The 9,559-nt window shown below is 46.9% G+C and overlaps 1 long non-coding RNA gene across 1 annotated transcript in view; it reads left to right on the plus strand.

The window, feature by feature from the left end:
- LOC149970650 (uncharacterized) overlaps positions 1-9,559 on the plus strand; it is an 809,841-nt gene that overhangs the window by 541,128 nt on the left and 259,154 nt on the right. The gene's annotated exons all lie outside the window — the stretch shown is intronic.

Consider the following 9,559-nt stretch of genomic DNA (forward strand, 5'->3'; position numbering starts at 1 on the left):
TTTTCATACAGATCATAAATCTAAGGGTGGTGGGGTTGCTGTATACGTGAAAGAAAAGTTCTCGGTGGTCGTTCTGACTTCTGTTACTAAACCTAAGCAATTTGAATATCTGTCTGAACCTAAACCTTGGCTCATCTTTAAATATTGTTGTATCTTGTTGTTATAGACCTCCATCTGCTACTGTTGGCTCTCTGGATTGTATTTTCGAATTGTTATCACAGAATGTCAATTCTGAGTTTGTCCTGATGGGCAAGACCTATATCAACCTTCTGAATCAGGACTGGTTAACATCTAGCTCTGATCAACTCAAAATGCTATGCAATACCTATAATCTCACTCAGATTGTCAACAGTGTAACTAGGTCGAATATAAAATATCCTCTGAAATCCTCTATGATTGATTAGATCTTAACCAATACTCATTGTTTTAATGCTTCTGGTATTTTTGCAAATGACATAAGTGATCACACTACCTGAAATCTACTTCATATAATTTAAATAATCCATCCAAATTTTAACAAGTAGTGAAAGGTTTGGAGTGCAAAAAAGATACACAGCTTCCCAAACAATTGGTAGACACACATACTGTAACTGAGAGAACCTCCATTCTGAAAGCTTTGAATCAGCATATTTTTAGATGCAGGCAGTTTATTTGAAAAGATCAAAGGTATAATTGAGCCCCTTATGAATTTACCTGATACCCCTGTGCACTCCTTCACCAGGTTCTCCTTTTCATCATTCTCTGTTTCGGAAATGTGTAAAGCCCTGAAAGAAATTGATGGGAAAAAAATCCCCTGGCCCTGATGAACTAGACCCCTGCTTCCTACACCTAGCTGCAGACATCATTGCTCCCTCATTAACATGTATTTTTAACCTCACGCTTGATGTTAAGGAAATTCCCAAGTTATGGAAATCTGCTTTTGTACTGCCACTCCTGAAAGGTAGAGATCCTTCGCTACTTGACAACTATCGACCCATATAAAAATTGTCAGTACTGTCAAAGGTGCTGGAGTTCTTAGTTAGTAGGCAGCTAAAGGCCTACTTCCAAGAAAACAACATCTTAAATGGAATGCAATCAGGTTTTAGGTCTGGACACAGCACTTTTTCAGCAACATTGAAGGTTTTAAATTACATCCACTGTGCTCTTGATAATGTCTTTATTGATTTGTCGAAGGCTGTTGACACCGTGGACCATGCTGTATTAGTACAAAGGTTTAAATGTTGTGGAATTACTGGTCATGCTCTAGATTGGTTTATAAATTACTTATAAAATCGTACACAATGTGTAATGGCGAATGGATGTAAATCTGAGTCCATAGAGGTGCAGGGTTCTATTTTGGGTCCACTGTTGTTCATTTTGTATAACAACAACATTGGGGATCTTATTGAAACAGCAGATGTTCATTTTTATGCAGATGATACTGTTATTTATTCAAGTGGTAATAGTTTATCTTTAGCTTTTGAAAATGCCCAGAGCATTTAACATCATACAACAGAATCTGTATGATTTAAAGCTGTTTCTAAATTCAGGTAAAACATAATGCATGATATTATCAATGCCAGGCATAATTATGTCATTGCTACATTGACTGGTCATACTATAGAGCAAGTTAAAGTGTACAAATATTTGGGTGTGTGGGTTGATGATAAGCTGAGCTTCACTGTGCATGTAGAGAACTTGTTAAGGAAGCTCAAGCTGAGAATAGGTTTTTATTACTGGCAAAGGCTTGTTTTTCTTTGGAAGCCAGGACGGAGCCGGTACGATGTACATTACTGGTGGTTTTAGATTTTAGTGATGATATATATATGCAGGCTACCCTGAGAGCACTTGAGTAAGTGTATCAGCCCTTACAAATCAAAAACGTCTAACACATAATTGTGATCTCTACAGCTCTGTTGGCTGGTCGTCATTGACCTTGCGTAGGCTTAAACACTGGTATACACTGATTTACAAGGCCATATTGGGTAACATGCCATTTTATCTCTGTTCTTGTTTAGTCAGGTCGGTAAATAAATATCAGTTATGGTCCCATTGTCACGTTCTGACCTCTATTTCTGTTGTTTTGTATTTATTTAGTATGGTCAGGGCGTGAGTTGGGTGGGCAGTCTATGTTTGTTTTTCTATGTTTTGGGGCATTTCTATGTTTTCGGCCTAGTATGGTTCTCAATCAGAGGCAGGTGTCATTAGTTGTCTCTGATTGAGAATCATACTTAGGTAGCCTGGGTTTCACTATGTGTTGGTGGGTGATTGTTCCTGTCACTGTGTTTGGTGTCACAGGATAGGACTGTTTTGCGGTTTCACATTTCTTGTTTTTGTTAGTTTGTTCATGTGTAGTGATTTATTAAAACATGAATAACCACCACGCTGCGCTTTGGTCCGCTTCTCTTCCTCCTACAGACGAACGCCCTTACAGAATCACCCACCACAACAGGACCAAGCAGCGTGTCAACAGGCAGGAGCAGCAGGAGAAGCAGCAGCGGCTGCAGGAGATACGTAGTAAGGAATTCTGGACATGGGAGGAAATCCTCGACGGGAGAGGACCCTGGGCTAAGCCAGGAGAATATTGCCGCCCCAAGGCCGAGCTGGAGGCAGCAAAAGCAGAGAGGCGGCATTCTGAGAAGCAAGCACGGCGGCGCGGACGGAAGCCCGAGAGTCACCCCCAAAAATTTCTTGGGGGGGGGCACAGGGGGAGTGTGGCAGAGTCAGGAGTCAGACCTGAGCCAACTCCCCCCGTTTATCGTGAGGAGCCAAGGAGGAGCTCAGAACCAGAGCTGGTGTTGGAGGTGAGCGAAGCAGAGACTGTGAAGGAGTTAATGGGGAAATTGGAGGAGAGTGATATGAGGGACTTGCTGGTTTGGTGCATGAGGCACGACATTCGCCCGACGGAGCGTGTCAGGGATTTAATGGCACCGGGGTCAGCTCTCCATACTCATCCTGAGGTGCGTGCGAGGGGTCTGGTGAAGACTGTGCCAGCCTCACGCACCAGGCCTCCTGTGCATCTCCCTAGCCTTGCACGTCCTGTGCCATCTCAGCACTACAGTGCTCCTAGCAGTGCTAACTGTGGCGGGCGTGGTGCTGGTCAGGCACCGTGTTATGCAGTTGTGCGCACGGTGTCCCCAGTACGCGTGCTTAGCCCGGTGCGCTACATCCCAGCTCCCCACATCTGCCGGGCTAGGGTGAGGATCCAGCCAGGGCGGTTGGTGCCAGCCCTGCTCTCAAGATCTCCAGTACGCCTTCACGGTCCGGTCTATCCGTCACCACCTCCACGCACCAGCCCTCCGGTGGCAGCCCCCCGTACCAGGCTGTCTCTCCGGCCCATCCTTACAGGGGCTTCCTCCTGTCCGGCGCCTCTGCCGGAGTCTCCCGCCTGTCCGGCGCCTCTGCCGGAGTCTCCCGCCTGTCCGGCGCCTCTGCCGGAGTCTCCCGCCTGTCCGGCGCCGCTGCCGGAGTCTCCCGCCTCTCCGGCGCTACCAGGGCTTTCCTCTTCTCCAGCATTGCCGGAGCTTCCCGCCTGTCCGGCGCCTCTGCCGGAGCCTCCCGCCTGTCCGGCGCCGCTGCCGGAGCCTCCCGCCTGTCCGGCGCCGCTGCCGGAGCCTCCCGCCTGTCCGGCGCCTCTGCCGGAGCCTCCCGCCTGTCCGGCGCCGCTGCCGGAGTCTCCCGCCTCTCCGGCGCTACCAGGGCCTTCCTCTTCTCCAGCGTTGCCGGAGCTTCCCGTCTGCCCAGCGCCAGCTGAGCTTCCCGTCTGCCCAGCGCCAGCTGAGCTTCCCGTCTGCCCAGCACCAGCTGAGCCTCCCGTCTGCCCAGCGCCGCCAACGCCGCCCGTCTGCCCAGCGCCGCCAGCGCCGTCCGTCTGCCCAGCGCCGCCAGCGCCGTCCGTCTGCCCAGCGCCGCCAGCGCCGTCCGTCTGCCCAGCGCCGCCAGCGCCGTCCGTCTGCCCAGCGCCGCCAGCGCCGTCCGTCTGCCCAGCGCCGCCAGCGCCGCCCGTCTGCCCAGCGCCGCCAGCGCCGCCCGTCTGCCAGGAGCCGCCAGTGCCGCCCGTCTGCCAGGAGCCGCCAGTGCCGCCCTTCAGCCAGGGGCCGCCAGTGCCGCCAGTCAGCCAGGGGCCGCCAGTGCCGCCAGTCAGCCAGGGGCCGCCAGTGCCGCCAGTCAGCCAGGGGCCGCCAGTGCCGCCAGTCAGCCAGGGGCCGCCAGTCAGCCAGGGGCCGCCAGTGCCGCCAGTCAGCCAGGGGCCGCCAGTGCCGCCAGTCAGCCAGGGGCCGCCAGTCAGCCAGGGGCCGCCAGTGCCGCCAGTCAGCCAGGGGCCGCCAGTGCCGCCAGTCAGCCAGGGGCCGCCAGTGCCGCCAGTAAGCCAGGGGCCGCCAGTAAGCCAGGGGCCGCCAGTGCCGCCAGTCAGCCAGGGGCCGCCAGTAAGCCAGGGGCCGCCAGTGCCGTCAGTCAGCCAGGGGCCGCCCGAGCAGCTGCCCCTCTGTCCCGAGCTGCTGCCGCCCCTCTGTCCCGAGCTGCTATCGCCCCTCTGTCCCGAGCTGCTATCGCCCCTCTGTCCCGAGCTGCTATCGCCCCTCTGTCCCGAGCAGCTGCCCCTCTGTCCCGAGCAGTTGTCCCTCTGTCCCGAGCAGCTGCTTCACCTCTGTCCCGAGCTGCCCCTCTGTCCAGTGGGGTCATTGAGAGGGGTGGCCATGGTGAGTAAGCCAGGGAGGCGGACAATAAGGCGGACTAAGACAATGGTGAAGTGGGGTCCGCGTCCCGCGCCAGAGCCGCCACCGCGGACAGACGCCCACCCAGACCCTCCCCTATAGGTCAAGGTTTTGCGGCCGGAGTCCGCACCTTTGGGGGGGGGGTACTGTCACGTTCTGACCTCTATTTCTGTTGTTTTGTATTTATTTAGTATGGTCAGGGCGTGAGTTGGGTGGGCAGTCTGTTTGTTTTTCTATGTTTTGGAGCATTTCTATGTTTTCGGCCTAGTATGGTTCTCAATCAGAGGCAGGTGTCATTAGTTGTCTCTGATTGAGAATCATACTTAGGTAGCCTGGGTTTCACTGTGTGTTGGTGGGTGATTGTTCCTGTCACTGTGTTTGGTGTCACAGGATAGGACTGTTTTGCGTTTTCACATTTCTTGTTTTTGTTAGTTTGTTCATGTGTAGTGATTTATTAAAACATGAATAACCACCACGCTGCGCTTTGGTCCGCTTCTCTTCCTCCTACAGACGAACGCCCTTACACCCATTCTCATTTGCTTCTAACAATACCAGAAATTAGAACAGGTCATGGTAGAAATAGTTTTAGTTACTTAGCCCCGTGGTCCTGGAATTCTCTCCTGAACATTTTAAAGTTTGATGATCTACTTTTGTTGGTGGAGTTTAAACACTTGATCGATGTATACATCATAGAAGAGTGTAATTGTCGTTAGGACAACTGTTTTTAGTCAATACTTTCATGTTTTTAACGTAATTTGTAATTGTTGTACTCTATGTGTGTTTATAGTTTTGTTTAATGCTTTGTTAATTGTTGTCTTAGTGTATGGGTTTCTAAACTTGACCCAATTTAGAAACCCTTCCTCCTCTTGAACCTCCTCGGGGCTTTGTTGCAGACCTTCAATTATAAGAGGTAAGATAAATGTTATTTGCATGTATTTGTGAAGACTTGAGTGTCCCAGGGAAGCATAACCATCAACTACTATAGAAGGGGCACCGAAATCAAATCTCACTTAGGGTCCAAAATCATCTTGAGCTGACTGTGCTCCTGTCTTTGTGGAAATGAACTTTAATGGAAGTTGTCACAAAATAACTGAGTTTGTCCGTTGTTGCTATCTGCACTGTAATGCACTGTAAACATTTTTATATTTGATAAAACATTCAGCCTATATTCAGTCAGCAAAACGGGCTTTAAAAAATTCTAACAAATTGAGTAATCAAAGTAATTACTGACAGATTGATTATCAAAATAGTTGTTAGTTGCAGCTCTAAATACAGTCCTAAAACACATTTTTAAACAGCTTTTACTTAATTTGCCTGAATAGTGTAGGCTGGCAAGAATAATAAATTAGGGCAGCAGCTGTTGTGCAAGCTTCCCCAGTCATGTCATTACTGCCCTTCCCAGCCTGCCACCGTGACAAGTAACCTAAATACCTGTGGGAAACACTTGTCAAGGTGGGTGGCAGAGCAAGCTAAATGTTTTGAAATGTAAATAATGCATGAAATATCCCAAAAGCCTGATTATGTCAGTTTCACCTGTCTTTGTGCTTGCCTCCACCCCGCTCCAGGTGTCGCCCATCTTCCCCATTATCCCTTGTACCTGTGTTCTCTGGTTGTCTGTTGCCAGTCGTCTTGTCAAGCCTGCCAGCGTTTTTTTCCATATTCCTGTTTCTTGTTAGTTCCTGTTTTATAGTTATCCCGGTTTTGACAATTCTGCCTGCAATGAGCCTGCCTGCCGTTCTGTACCTCTTGACACTGCCCCGGATTACTGACCCCTGCTTGCCCTGACCCTGAGCATGCCTGCTGTTCTGTACCTTACAGACTCTGCCCTGGATTACTGACCTCTGCCTGCCTTTGACCTGTCATTTGCCTGCCCCCTGTTCCCTAAATAAACATTTGATATTTCAAACTGTCTGCATTTGGGTCTTATCCTGACGTCTGATAGATTATTAAAAACACAATTTTGCATACAGTTTAAGTGAGCAAAAATATCCTCAGAGTGAATATAGGTAAACAACTGATGCCCCCTCGTTTCAACAAATCTTGCAAGGAAACATGCACATTTAACTCAGACACAGATGCGTGTTTTAGAGACTTGCACAAAGTAATAAATGAAATGGAATGTAGGCTAAGTAATTCTATTACATTCAATTATATTCTATGATTTTCAATTAACTTTTTCAGTAGCAGTAGTAATACGTCCACCTTGTTGGAAATAGGAGAACAAAAGCTTTCCAGACAGACATGAAACATATTGAGTGGTATTCTGCAGGCCAAAGGTAGATCAGAAGGGTATGCGTCTCCTAAGCTCTTCACTCGCTCTACATGGGCATGCAGTCCTGAGTTGGAATGCAGCCTGGACACAGGAGCCCTTGCAGAAAGACTAGAAATCAAATTTATTGAGCAGCACAGGACACTGGCCTCTGGAAAGCTTAGTTTATTCTCTTCAATGCATGTTCATAGCAACATAAAAAAAATCGTGTTCCGGCTGGTGAAATAATATGTGTCAATGTACACTGCCAGGCTGACATTGACCAGTGGAGGCTGGTGGGAGGAGCTATAGGAGGACGGCTCATTGTAATGGCTGGAATCGATTACATAGAACAGTATCAAACATGTTTGACTCCATTCAAATATTCCATTCCAGACATTACAATGAGCCCGTCCTCCCATAGCTCCTCCCACCAGTCTCCACTGGTCAATGTCGGCCAGGCAGTGTACATGCGTAGAACCTTCAAGACTAGCTAACTAGGCTACATATCAGCTCAAGATTAAGGTTAGATTGACCGTACGCTTACCTATTTAAACATTTCTTACATTACAGTACCCTTCATTTCAAACTTTCCCAAAGTTCTCTAGGCCAATCAATACCAGTAAAATTAACTTTCCATGTGTATCCATCTTTGCACGCATGCCAGATAATTTTCTGTTTGTGGCCACAGATAGAACAACTCACAGATTTCTTGAGCAGGCCTTTCTTCTGGAGGTATTTGATAAACTTATTTTCAGGTTTTCTGTTGATTTTTGCCGACAAAATATCACTTAGCCATGTTCAATTCAAAATCATTAAAAACAATATTGGATTTGGGAGTGTACTTTAGAGTTAAAATTTGTATACAGCTGGAAATTGTAGAAATTGTTGTGAAATACCCACGTGCAAGAAATTTTTGTAACGTTACTCAGCAACAACAAAAAAGGCTGTTCACTTGTTCTCATGTTGTTGAACGACATCGAGGACAAAAGCGCAGTGACAGTCAATGAACAGTGAGCCATCGTATTCATGCATGAAAAAACTAATAATGAAAGGAAAGCATTGCAAGTTTGAATTTTGTAAAGTTAGTGTAGGAAAGGTGGGAAAATGATTGACTCTATAGCGACCCCTATCTTCCATATCTTTAGAGGAAAGTCTTTGTCCACAGGTCTGGGGGGAAGCCAAAGTAATTCCACTAACCTAGAGTGGTCAAGCGGCCTTTACAGGTTGAAAGCAGATCTTTCATGTACTCAAAGTGTTCTACTTCAGTTAGAGTGAGGTATAGTTGTCTGTCAGTCATGGGTCTGTGTGCGGGAACATTCATGTCAACATTTAATGTGGTGTACACCCCAGGCCTTTATTAACACCACTGCGCATTTTTATTAACACCAGTGGTAAACAATCCATCCATGATTTCTTGGTGGAGTGGCATGCCTTAGCTAACCGTTGTTTAATGGATTGGTTAGCTCTCTTGGTAGATGGACACAAACTTCTGGTCCACTCCCATCATTATGGCTACCTGCTTCACTACATCACCAGTGAAGTGGGTACCATTGTGATAAAATAATGTATATGTGAAAGATAATGATAAAATAATTCCACTCTGAAACCTTATAACTTATAACTTGATTAGAATCATAAAATTATAATCTGATGATGTGTGTAGTTTTAGTCAGAATGTATAGTGGAAAAACAGACTCTCTGAGCAAGGCGTAGCTTAGGATTTGAACTTGTGTGTGCCTAGTAAAATACCGAAGAACAATTAAAACTGTGTGGAACGACCTGGCTAGGCCTCTGAGAGACTTGGGAGAGGGCAGAGAGTACTTCTCAAGGTCTCCCTAATCTCGGGGGAATGAAACTGTTGGCTGGTGGTGAGAACTGTGGAGAAGGATAAAACTCACCTACTGTTTATGTGTATATATGTGCGTAGGATACCTACTGTTTGTGTGAATGTGCGCAGTATGTGCGCAGCTATAAAATTGATGTTTTTGTATTCTTGACTTTAGAACGTTCTCTGAATAAACAGTACTATCTTTTTGCATAAGCTGAGTCTTTGACTAATTATTACTAAACCTGTGGTCTTACAGATCTCAGGGATTGGTCAGAGTTATGGATTGATTGTTATTATCATTGAAATTGAAAATTCTCTTGACACATTGTCTGCAGATAAAACCTCAGGAACACCAAATCTAGGTATTATCTCCCTCACTAGTAGCTTTGCTACTGTCTTAGCATCACAGTGTGTGTTGGGAAATGCCTCCACCCACCTGGTGAACCTGTCAATAAGGACTAAACAGTACATTTTCCTTTCTTTTCTTTCTGCAAGATCTATAAAATCCATGGCAAGTTGGACAAATTGTCCTCTTGGCGTAGGGAAATGACCTGGTTTCAGAGGTGTTCCATTGGCAATGTTAAATTGCATGCACGTAGCACATCGAAACAGAAACATGCTGCCACCATGACAATCTCTGTCTGCAATTGCATTTTATTACTAAAGAGTTTTATACCAAGGTTCCTGTGTCTGTGTCATCTATCTGGAAGAATGATTTTTGAAGGAAACTTACATCACCCCATGCAAAGGACCACCCAACACTTTTGTAGAGATGAGCACTCAACA

Source organism: Oncorhynchus mykiss, chromosome 28 (assembly GCF_057628025.1).
Source record: "Oncorhynchus mykiss isolate SJ-2025 chromosome 28, ASM5762802v1, whole genome shotgun sequence".
Classification (NCBI taxonomy): Eukaryota; Metazoa; Chordata; class Actinopteri; order Salmoniformes; family Salmonidae; genus Oncorhynchus; species Oncorhynchus mykiss.